We start from the raw sequence: 10,862 nt of genomic DNA, 5'->3' as shown, positions 1-10,862 counted from the left end.
ATCGACAAGGGCTGTGAAGGAAAAAGCTTTCAAGCTTTACATTGAGTTAAAGAGTGGTATTCGTGACTGATTGGAGAATGTTGATAGAGTGGCCATCACTCTAGATTGTTGGACTTCTGTGAATCAAATCTCATATATAGGTCTCACTGTTCATTGGGTAGATACAAAATGGAAAATACGTGAATGTGTCCTCGCTATACGCCAATTGGAGGGGTTGCACACTAGGGAGTGCTTGAGCGATATTGTGTTGGAGGTTCTTGCAGAATTTAAGTTGAGCGTGAAGGTATGCATAATTACGACCGATAATGCTTCAAATAATGCAACAATGATGACGACATTAGAATGGGAGTTGCGACCACTGAAACCCCATTTTACTACAAAGAGATATGTCTTGTGTATTGCGCATATGATCAACTTAGTTATGCAGGCCAGATTGAAGGTGCTCGATGTCGTCGACGATGGGCCTGAGTCAAGTTTCATTGATGAAGTAGACCTCACAAACCTTGATAATGTGTTGGATGTAGAGGAGTCGGATCCTTCTACAATTTCCTTGGGGGATGTTGTTCGACGATTCAAACATCTACTTTAATTTTCACAATGATGAATATTGACACTTCAAACATCTACTTTTATTTTCACAATGATTAGGAAAATGTTTATAATGAGAACCCATAAATGTCTTTCCATTTTATTGTTTTTAAAAATATGGTGATTTTAACATTGCGTGTGACATTTGTGCGTAAAAGACACTATGAGGTTTTACACGTAATGTTTGCTGTCGCTAATGACAATTATGTGTGAACAATGCGCCATCATTGCCCTAGTTATTCATTTGCGCCAGGACGATGATGATGAAGAAAAAATCCTCATCGTCACTTGTTTGTGACTGGGATGATGACAATGAAACTGTCATCAAAAATTTTATTCCCAATTGTCCTTCTATCAGCATACTTCCTCTCAACTTTCTCTCTCCATCTCTCTATTTTTGCTTATTCTTGTCTGGAATTTTATTTACCTATCACGACTTTCTCCCCATCTCTTTCTCTTCCGTAGGTCTCTCTCTCTGTCTCTTTCTATCCCGTGAACTCCTCTCTCTCCCTCTCAAATTTGCACCCACTCATCTTTTTAACTTACCATCTGCTTAATATTAGCTAGCTTTCTCAGTTATTTTGAGAAAGCTAGATAATATTGGAAAACTCACCCATTCTCTCTCTCTCTCTCTACATCCTCTTTTCCTCTGCCATTCTCTCTCTACCTCCCTCTCTCTCTCGACCTTCCTCTCTCTCCCATTTTCTCTACCCCCTCCTATACTCTCTCTCGCATTCTCTCCCATTCTCTCCCTTTCTCTCTCTCTCTCTATGTCCCTCTCTTTCTCTCTCTCTCCCTGTCCCCCCCGCTCTCTCTGTCCCTCTCTTCCTCCCTCTCTCTCCATGTCTCTCTCTCTCTCTCCCTGTCTGTTTCTCTGGTTCAGATTCTAGATGGGCAAAGAAATCGGAGTCTGATGATATCAATCAAGAATCATGGCACCAATTGGGTCGGAGATCGCCAAAACACATGTTCCTCTTGTGGCTCAATGATGAGCTGCCACAGCCACAAAACAGTTCTCTAAGCATGATAAAGAGTTGAGAGCCACAGATCTATACTGTGGTAAGTGAATCAAGGGTGTATACTTCAGAAACAAGAAATTGTGGACACAATTGATATGTTTGTAGTTTTCAATGTTAATGGCATCTTGGATGGCAAAGAGACCACTATTTAATACACGATGTCCAAAACTATATCCAAATGTCATTAATCAATGTCCAGATATGAGGATACAATTCGTTCCATGGTAATTTATTTGTCCATGATTCTATGGAGGGTCCAGCAGTATGCCCACTAGTCTCTAGGGCACCCCCTTTTAGACTTAACCAAATCTGGGCTAAGTATTCTAAACTGGATCTGGACCGGTCTTAACCGTTTCTAAACTAACCTGGAATGGGCAAGCCAACCCAAGGGTCCATCTCCGGCCGCTATCAGATCAGCTGACACAATGTGCCGCCACCACCACTGCCACCAATCACTAGAAATGTTAGATCGGGTGTTTTATGGATTAAAAATTGCAACAATTAAGAAAAAATACCTAAAAATATTATTTTTGAAATCTAATCATTCCACCCTCTAATTAAATTCTAGAAAATTATCAAAGTAGACAATTTATCATTTAAAGTAATTTTTGAGAAATTTTTAATTCTTAAAAATCTATAAAATCCATTTATTCCCTTCTTTTAATACCAAATGAATTCAGTAAAATCATCTAAATTTTTTTAGTAATTTTTCTTGAGTTTCTGTTAAAAATACATCCGTATATATGTGATATGATATATACATTTTCATTACATTGATCACAAATTCAATTATAAATTTGGCGCATGAAGAGTATTTTAAATCTAACTAGAAGTGATGTGTTCAGACTTTTGATTCGTGTCTCCACAAATAAATACCCCTTAAATATACTTTGGTGCAATTTTTGTCTCCATATACGAATTTTGTTCTCTTTGTGCAAATTTTGTTCTGTTTGCGCGAATTGTTCGATTTGTACGAATTTGTGCGAATTGTGAAATTTTTTTTCGGTTTGTACAAATTGTTCAAATATATGTTCTAATGTTTGCACAAAAATGGAATAGAATAACGACAGACCCCTATGCAGTTCTTTTATGTGATTTTTTTGTTCGTTTTAAACGAACAGAACAGAACGACCATGTCTAGTTCTGAATAATAATGTTAGGGTAGGGAAGTTCGTGTTTCTTCAATGCACGAACACCGTTCATTGACGAACGAACAGCCAAAAAATTCTGTTCGCGTTCGTGTTCTGTTAGTTTGTGTTCATTCGCGAACGAACACGAGCAGGATGAAAATTTAATAAAGAAGTGGGGTGGCACTCTTTGATGTGTCATGTTTGAAAAAAAATCCATTGTAAATTGCATACCTGAGTAAAATAAACTTGTGTTTATGTAAATTTACTAAACACCTATCAATGGTCAAATTTTTAGGTAAATTTAGTTTCATGCGTATTATAGTTTGTCAATGGACACCAAAGAGACTTAGTGCTGGAACAAATCAATTCCTAAACACCCCATTAAAATCAGTGGCTTGAAAAGCAGCCATTTGTAATCTTTCTTAGGTTAATAATGCCATCTCTCTCTATAATCGACCACTTCTCCCAAAGAGTCGACCAGAGAAGACAGAAAATTAGGGTCTATCTTAGTTTAAGTATTTCTTTTCAATGAAAAAATCAGGGTTTCTGGGTTTGGAGATTACCAGTAATGAATTGTGTTTGGTTGTCCTTGTCGAAGGTGATGATGGAAATGGGGCTCGGACGCCGGGGGGGGGGGGGTTGGCGTGAATGCATAGGGAATCTAGCCTGTTCGCAAACCATTCGTGAACATGTTCGTATCTTATTTTTCCTCTTTGTGTTCGTGTTCGTTCGTTCGCATGTTCACAAATGAACAAAAAACTTCTTCCCAACCCCAGTTCTGATTCTTTATGTTTCTATCTCCAACTCTCTATACACTGCTCTATCTGATTGGGTTTTCTGTCCCCTCTGCTAGAACTGCCTCCACCATTAACTCAGCTCGAGAAATTCCCTTATATCTCTGAAAACTGGCAGCAAGTCTGTTATGTTTTTGGTGTGGTTCTTCAACAAAGAATGGATAAATAATAATGAGAAGGATGAAGACCCTCTTTTCCAATTTGTTATGGTTGGGTTCGAGGCCTCCAATCTGTTTGGGTTTTCGATTGACGCAGCCACGCACCCAATACTACATTAGTGGTGCTGCGGCCGCATAGAGGCCCAAGGCGCTCTCGGGTATGCGCCTTGGTTTTTCTTGTGTTGTCAAAATTTACGAATTTCATTTTTATCCAATTTGTGTACTCCTGGTAGGTTTTGTGCCCATAGTTAATTTGTTATTAAATTTGTGCACTCTAATTTCTTTTTGAGACGCTGAATTCAATATCATTTTCTCTCTTTTTTGTATTCATCTATGATGTATCTTTCGGCACAAACTAAGGTAGATACTGATTTAAATTCACAAAGCTCTCCAGAAAAACCTTGGAACCCTAGCATTTGATTTCAAAAGGGGCATCTTGAATTCATTATGGTTTGGATACACCCACCATACCTTCTGTCCTAGGCTCCTTTATGTATGAGAACTAAAAAAGTTATCTTCACGTGAGGGCCACGAAAAGATAAATAACTGCTTTCTTTTTTTAACACATTTCTTATTTATGTTTTCCTTATTGTTGTTTAAGTTTTTGTGCAATCATCATTTACCTTGTATGGCTATTTTTGATTTCATCTTCCATGTTATTTGTGGATTTTATTCAGGATTTATTTGTGCGTTTATCAGGTTGAAATGGACCTTGTAGGGAAACCTATTTTGAACTACAGGAATGCGCTTCAGAGGAGGTTTTAGGTTGATGTTGGTGACAGGACTTCAAGGGATAGTATCTCCCACAAGAGGAAGACACAACCCTCTTAAAGGCACAACTCTCGCTTCCAAGCAACTGCTTAGCCCCGTTCGTGCTACCCTTGGGGTTGCGTCACTAACTCCACCAAAGAGAAGGAAGTTGGAGTTATAGGTGTATTTATACTGTATTATTAATCTTTACACTAGTGAATATCTTTGTATTTATACTGTATTATTAATCTGTGCACTAGTGAATATGGTTGTATTTGTACTGTATTATTAATCTTAGTATTAGTGTATTTATACTGTATTATTAATCTGTACACTTGTGAATATGGTTGTATTTATACTGTATTATTAATCTGTGCACTATTGAATATGGTTGTATTTATACTGTATTATTAATCTTAGTATTAGTGTATTTATACTGTATTATAAATGCATCACTTAACTCAAGATTGCAAAAGCCACACATTTGATGAATATTTGTTCTTCTAGGTCAATTTCAAAAATGTGTTGCCTTATCTTCGTCTATGTGGATTCCACCACCTTTACCAATGTAACTCGATAAAGCAACAACGAGAGTTAAAATTTATAATTCGTATGATTGATGCACAACTCTTGAATTATTTAACTTTATAATGTTATTTATCAACTTTTGTCTTGATACTATGTAGTAGTGATGCAAATCAGATAAAAATAAAATGCAATCAAACTAGACCACGAAATGTTTTATCATGAATGACATTAGATATTTAATCTTCTTACACATGGGAGGGATTGGTGTTTTGCATATACGCGAGGACATTAATCAAACCATGCATTAACTTGAATGTCATTTTTGCATTCTTCTCATAGTGAGATAACGATTTGAGGGTATGTCCTCAAGCCTAAAATTGGAAAATACCTTTTGACTTATTCACATAAATATTATTTCACCGAAACGTAGGATGAGAAATAGGTACTTGATAATGATAACATATGTGACTCAATAGGCAATACATGTGAACCTATTCCAATTTTATTATGAAATAAGTTTGTTTGAAAGGCATAGGGACACATGAATCTTGTAATAATTACACCCTCCAAGAAAACACTGTCTTATTTTGAGCTATCTCTATGGTGAAGAAAAAACATCCAACAAATGACATGAATATGTTCGATGTGAAGTCAAAATCTCATCACGTGAAACTCAATTAGGATATCCTGAGAGTGGAATACATTTAACAGCTACTGAATAGAAACATGAACTACATTTAATTCACCAAAAAAAGAGTCTTAATTTAAATAATGATGATCATATTTGGTTCTAAATCATAATATTGGATAAAATATTTTAATAATTTTGAATCCTCCCACTTTTTGTTTAGTATCTTGTTCTTTCATCAGAGGCAACATATTAAAAACATATTAAAAATATCTCTGAAAAAATATTGTCATCTACGATTCCAGCACGCCTATTTTAGTAGAGGTCAGATTTATATAATTGTCCACAAATGAAAAGAAAATTTCTATCAATGACATCACAATGAAATACCTAGTAAGACTTTATCATAATAGGACCCTTAGACACATTGTGTGTCTCTAAAAAGCCAGGCATTTTTTAGCCCATCCCGCAAAACATGACACTGAGTAGTGAAATTTGAAGCGCAAAATTTTGAACCGAACTATGAATTATGAAATAGTCATGACCATATATTATGTGATGAAGGCAAATTGCATGTTAATATTTAATGTCATTGTATTTTTCAGCTGTCTAGAATCAAATAAATTTGATAAAGATATAAACTCACTCAAAAGTATAGTTTGAGTAAGGTTGTCTACAGAGGGACTGGTCTTTAGAGGTGTACTTAATAATTGACTTACTAGTTAATAAGAATTGATAATAATATTAAGGATAGTAAGTATAAGAAGAAATAAGTAGTTAGTAAGTAGAGGGAATAATAGGTGAATAATAGAACTAGATAGGAGAGAATATCAGGTATTGTATATTTATATTTATAGATACTAGAATAATTTAGAAGTAAGATATTAGATAATATAGTTAAGGATGATATTAATATAGGTAGTGAAGGAGTAAATAAGACGAATAAGATGGGTATATTAGTAAGATACTATTGATAGAAGATAGGAGGATATTTATTTGATTAATAGTAAGTTATATTTATTTGATTAATAGTAGGAGGAGGAAGTATACTAATAATGATTATTAAGACTCAAGTAGTCAGGGAAGAGCAATTTTATTCTCAGTAAGATGTAAGAGTTAATTAATAAATATAATTACTACAATAAGAAGTAAGAGAAAGTGATGGTGCACGCCATCGTGACCCGTCGAAGGAGTCATCCGAGCCACCGCCATCGTTGTCAACAACCGGGTGAATTATGCTCGCCGTTATCACATCTTGATATCTTTTGCCCCTTCGTCTAGTCGTCGTCATATCGTGCCCATCATTTCGTCCGTATACTTGATATAAAACACCAATCGTAGTCAGAAGATGGGAAAATTAGGGGCCTTTAATGGCTTGGGAACGACCTCCTAGGGCCGTTGATGGAGGGGGATGTCCCTAGGGGTCCTCCCAGACCGTAGAATGCCATGGCGGTCCCCCTCTAGCTGAAACTGCCGTCCGGCGACAACGTCGTTGGCCATAGGCATGGATGAACATAACTGCCCCTGGCCATCTGATCCCCTTCATATGGGGTCAACAGCTCTGATTAAATCACATCCATGGACCCCTTTAAGTTTTGTGTACCCCATCATCCTACACCGTAAGCCACCACATCATCGCTCTTCCTTCTAATTCGTTCGCCGAATGGGTCCCATGATCTATGTCAGCCGCGCCTACCATTCGAACAAGTTCAAAGCCTGGGCTTAATTTCTTCCCAGTTTACTTATGATCGTTGCCCATTAGGGTGCGATCATTATCTTCCTCATCGGCCCAGCCCAATGCGAAGCTGAAAGAAACATGCGACTTTTATCCCATATCGGAAAGTTGTAGAACATTAAGTAGTGTGTAATAAAATGCCATAGCCCTTACCTCTCAATCGCATGCACATATCCATGTATGGGCCTTATAGTGGGCCTGTTGATGGGCCTCTGAGTCATTAGTGGGCTAGCTGGGGCTTTTCAAAAAACCCCAAGTGGGGGCGCCCTTGGCTGACTGCGGGTGGGCTTGAGCGCCCTGCGTTTGCCTGCCTAAAGCCGACTTGGGCGCTTTTATATATGTATTTTCAAAAAAACCAATACACAAAAAAACTCTAATGAACGTGAACATCAAGAAGAAACAAAAAAGCTTTCAAAACTAGTAATTTTGTGTTTCAAAGAATCCAATACGCAAAAAAATTTCATATAAAATTAAACCTAGAATTAAACTCTAGAAAGGCTATGAAAAAAATTGAAGCAAAAAACAGACTCTTTATAACATAGTCATTTTTCTTTTAAAAAAATCAATACACAATAAAAACTCAGATAAAAGTGAACATTTAGAAGAATAAAAAAAAAAGTTTGAAAAACAAACTGAAGCCCATAACTGACAAAAAATAGTCATTTTTTGTTTTAAAGAAATCCATACACACAAAAACTGACATATAAATTGGAAAACCTAGAAAAATGACTTTAAAAAACATATGAAGCCCACAACCGACTATAAAAAAAAGTCATTTTCTGTTTTAAAGAAACATCACTACAGACAAAAATTTGTAATAAAATTGAACACCAAGTAGAAATCCTAGAAAATGCTTTTGAAAAACAAACTGAAGCCCATAACCGTCTCTTTAAAAAATATTAATATTTTGTTTAAAGAAACCCATACACACAAAAATTAAAGCATCAAAAGGAAATCGAAGAATAGGCTTTGAAAAACAACACAACTCCACTACCGACTACTTAAAAATAGTACTTGTTGTTTTTTAAAAAATCAATACACACAACAAACATTTATGAAAGAGAATCGAGAAGAATCCTAAATAAGGGTTTTGAAAAACAACTAAAGCCAACAACCATCTCTTTAAAAAATAGTCATTTTTTGTTTTACAGAAACCCTTACACACACAAAAAAAAGTATTAAGAGGGAACCCTAGAAAAGTGCTTTTTAAAAAAACTGAAGCCCAAAACTGACTCTTTTAAAAAAGTTAGATTGTTTTATAAAAAAAACAACTTTAATGAAAGAGAACATGAAGAAGAAACCTAAAAAATATTTTTAAAAAACAATTAAATCCCACAACATTATCTTTAAAACATAGCCATTGTTTGATTTTAAAAAACCAATACACAAAAAATTCTGATAAAATTGAACATCGAGAAAAAACCCCAACAAAAGGTTTTGAAAAACAACTGAAGCCCACGATAATCTCTTTTAAAAAAGTCATTCTTTATTTTAAGGAAATCCATACACATACAAAATTATGTATCAAGAGGAATTCCTAGCAAAGTGCCATGAAAAACATTGAAGCTCACGACCGGCTCATTTTCTGTTATAAAGAAACCAATAGACACAGAAATTTCTGATAAAATTAAATAGGAAAAAGAAACTCAAAAAAAGTGCTTTGAAAATAATTGAAACCAAAAAACACACTCTTCAAAAAGAAGTCATTTTTGTTTAAAAAAAACAATAAAAACTCAGATAAAAGAGAACAGTAAGAAAAAAACAAAGAAAAGGGTTCTGAAAAATAACTGAAGCCCATAATTGACTATTTCACAAGTAGCGATTCTTTGATTTAAAGGAATCCATGCACAAAAAATGAACTATAGAGAGGGAATCCTAGAAAAAAGATTTAAAAGGCGACTAAAGCCCACAATTGAGTCTCCAATAATAGTAATTCTTATCCTTAAAAACACAATAAACACAACAATTTATGATAAAATTGAACATCAAGAAGAAACCCTAAAAAAGGGCTCTGAAAATTAACTAAAGGCCACAACTATCTCATTAAAAAAAGCCATATTTTTGTTTTGAAAAAACCCATACACAAAAAATAAAGGATCAAGAGGTTACCCTAAAAAAGGGTTTTGAAAAAGAACTCAAGCCCACAATCGCATCTTTAAAAAATAGTAGTTTATGTTTTAAATAAATTACTATACGCAAAAATTTCTGATAAAATTAAACACAAAGAAGAAACTCTACAACTCAACCTCACAACCGACTCTTTAAGAAAACCAATACACATAAAAATAATTATCAAGACGGAACCCTGGAAAGGGCTTTAAAAAAACTGAAGCCCACAACCGGCTCTTAAAAAATAGTAATTTTATGTTTTAAAGAAACCAATAGACACACCAATTTCTGAAAAAATAGAACATCAAGAAGAAACTTTAGAAAAGAATTTGAAAATAATTGAAGCAAAAAACAGACTCTTTACAAATAGACATTTTTTTGTATAAAATCAATAAAAAAACTTGGATAATAGTGGAAAATAATAGGAAATGCCAAAAAAGTGTTTTGAAAAATAACTAAAGCCCAGATATGACTCTTTTAAAAAGTAATTGTTATTTTAAAAAAACCAAATACACAAAAAATTCTGATAAAATTGTAAACATCAAGAAGAAACCCTAAAAAGAGTTTTGAAAAAATAGTCACTTTTTATTTTAAATAAACCAATACACAGAAAAGCCGTCATTTTTACTTGAAAGAAACCCATACAAGCAAAAAGTAAAGTATCAAGAGGAATTCCTATAAAATTGGCTTTGCAAAACAACTGAAGCCCACAACCAAATCTTGAAAAAATAGTAATTATAATTTCAAAGAAACAAATACACACAAAAACCTCTAATGAAAATGAACATCAAGAAGACACCTCAAAAAGGGCTTTTAAAAACAACTGAGTCACACCACAATTTCTTTTAAAACTTGTCATTTTCCATTTTAAGAAACCCGTACACACAAGAAATCAAGTATAAAGAGGAAACCAAAGAAAAGAGCTTTCTAAAACTTATGAACCCCACAAGCAACACTTTAAGAAGACATTTTTAAAGAAATACTTAAACACAAACTTCATCAAAAAGAAAACCAATATAAGTCTGATTCATTTGTATTTATAATACAATATAAGTCTTCTATCTTCTCTCCTTTGAGAATCGGCGATTAGCTTGTAACTTCTCTATTTAACCTCTGATCGAGCTGAAACTTCAATCTTCTCTGTTTGGAAGGTCAACATCCATTGGATACGACCAAAAATTTCTGCGAACTGAGAATTATACCTCTCATTCGAAGCAAATCAAGTTATGAAGCAAATATTTTCACTGATTTTTAAATTCCTGATATCTCATCATCCCGAAGTAATTTATATGCAAAATTTAGGCATAAATTATTCATCTTGAGGAGTCAAATATATCTTTATTATTATCCTCAATATTTGGTTAGAAATATTTAATCTAAACTTACCTTTCGCCAAGCAAAAATCATGGCCCGCAATCCAATG

The 10,862-nt window shown here is 34.4% G+C and overlaps 1 long non-coding RNA gene across 1 annotated transcript; it reads right to left on the bottom strand.

Annotated features, from left to right (window-relative positions):
* Window positions 1-6,672: 6,672 nt before the first annotated feature.
* On the bottom strand, window positions 6,673-7,622 carry LOC144703506 (uncharacterized). The gene is made up of 2 exons (XR_013581542.1): window positions 7,484-7,622; window positions 6,673-7,400 (listed from the first exon to the last, which is right to left on the bottom strand). It is a non-coding gene; the product is annotated as an uncharacterized LOC144703506 (long non-coding RNA).
* Window positions 7,623-10,862: the final 3,240 nt, after the last annotated feature.

The sequence above is a fragment of the Wolffia australiana genome, chromosome 5 (genome assembly GCF_029677425.1).
Source record: "Wolffia australiana isolate 7733 chromosome 5, ASM2967742v1".
NCBI classification, from domain to species: domain Eukaryota; kingdom Viridiplantae; phylum Streptophyta; class Magnoliopsida; order Alismatales; family Araceae; genus Wolffia; species Wolffia australiana.
This window is presented reverse-complemented; position numbering and strand designations above follow the sequence as displayed.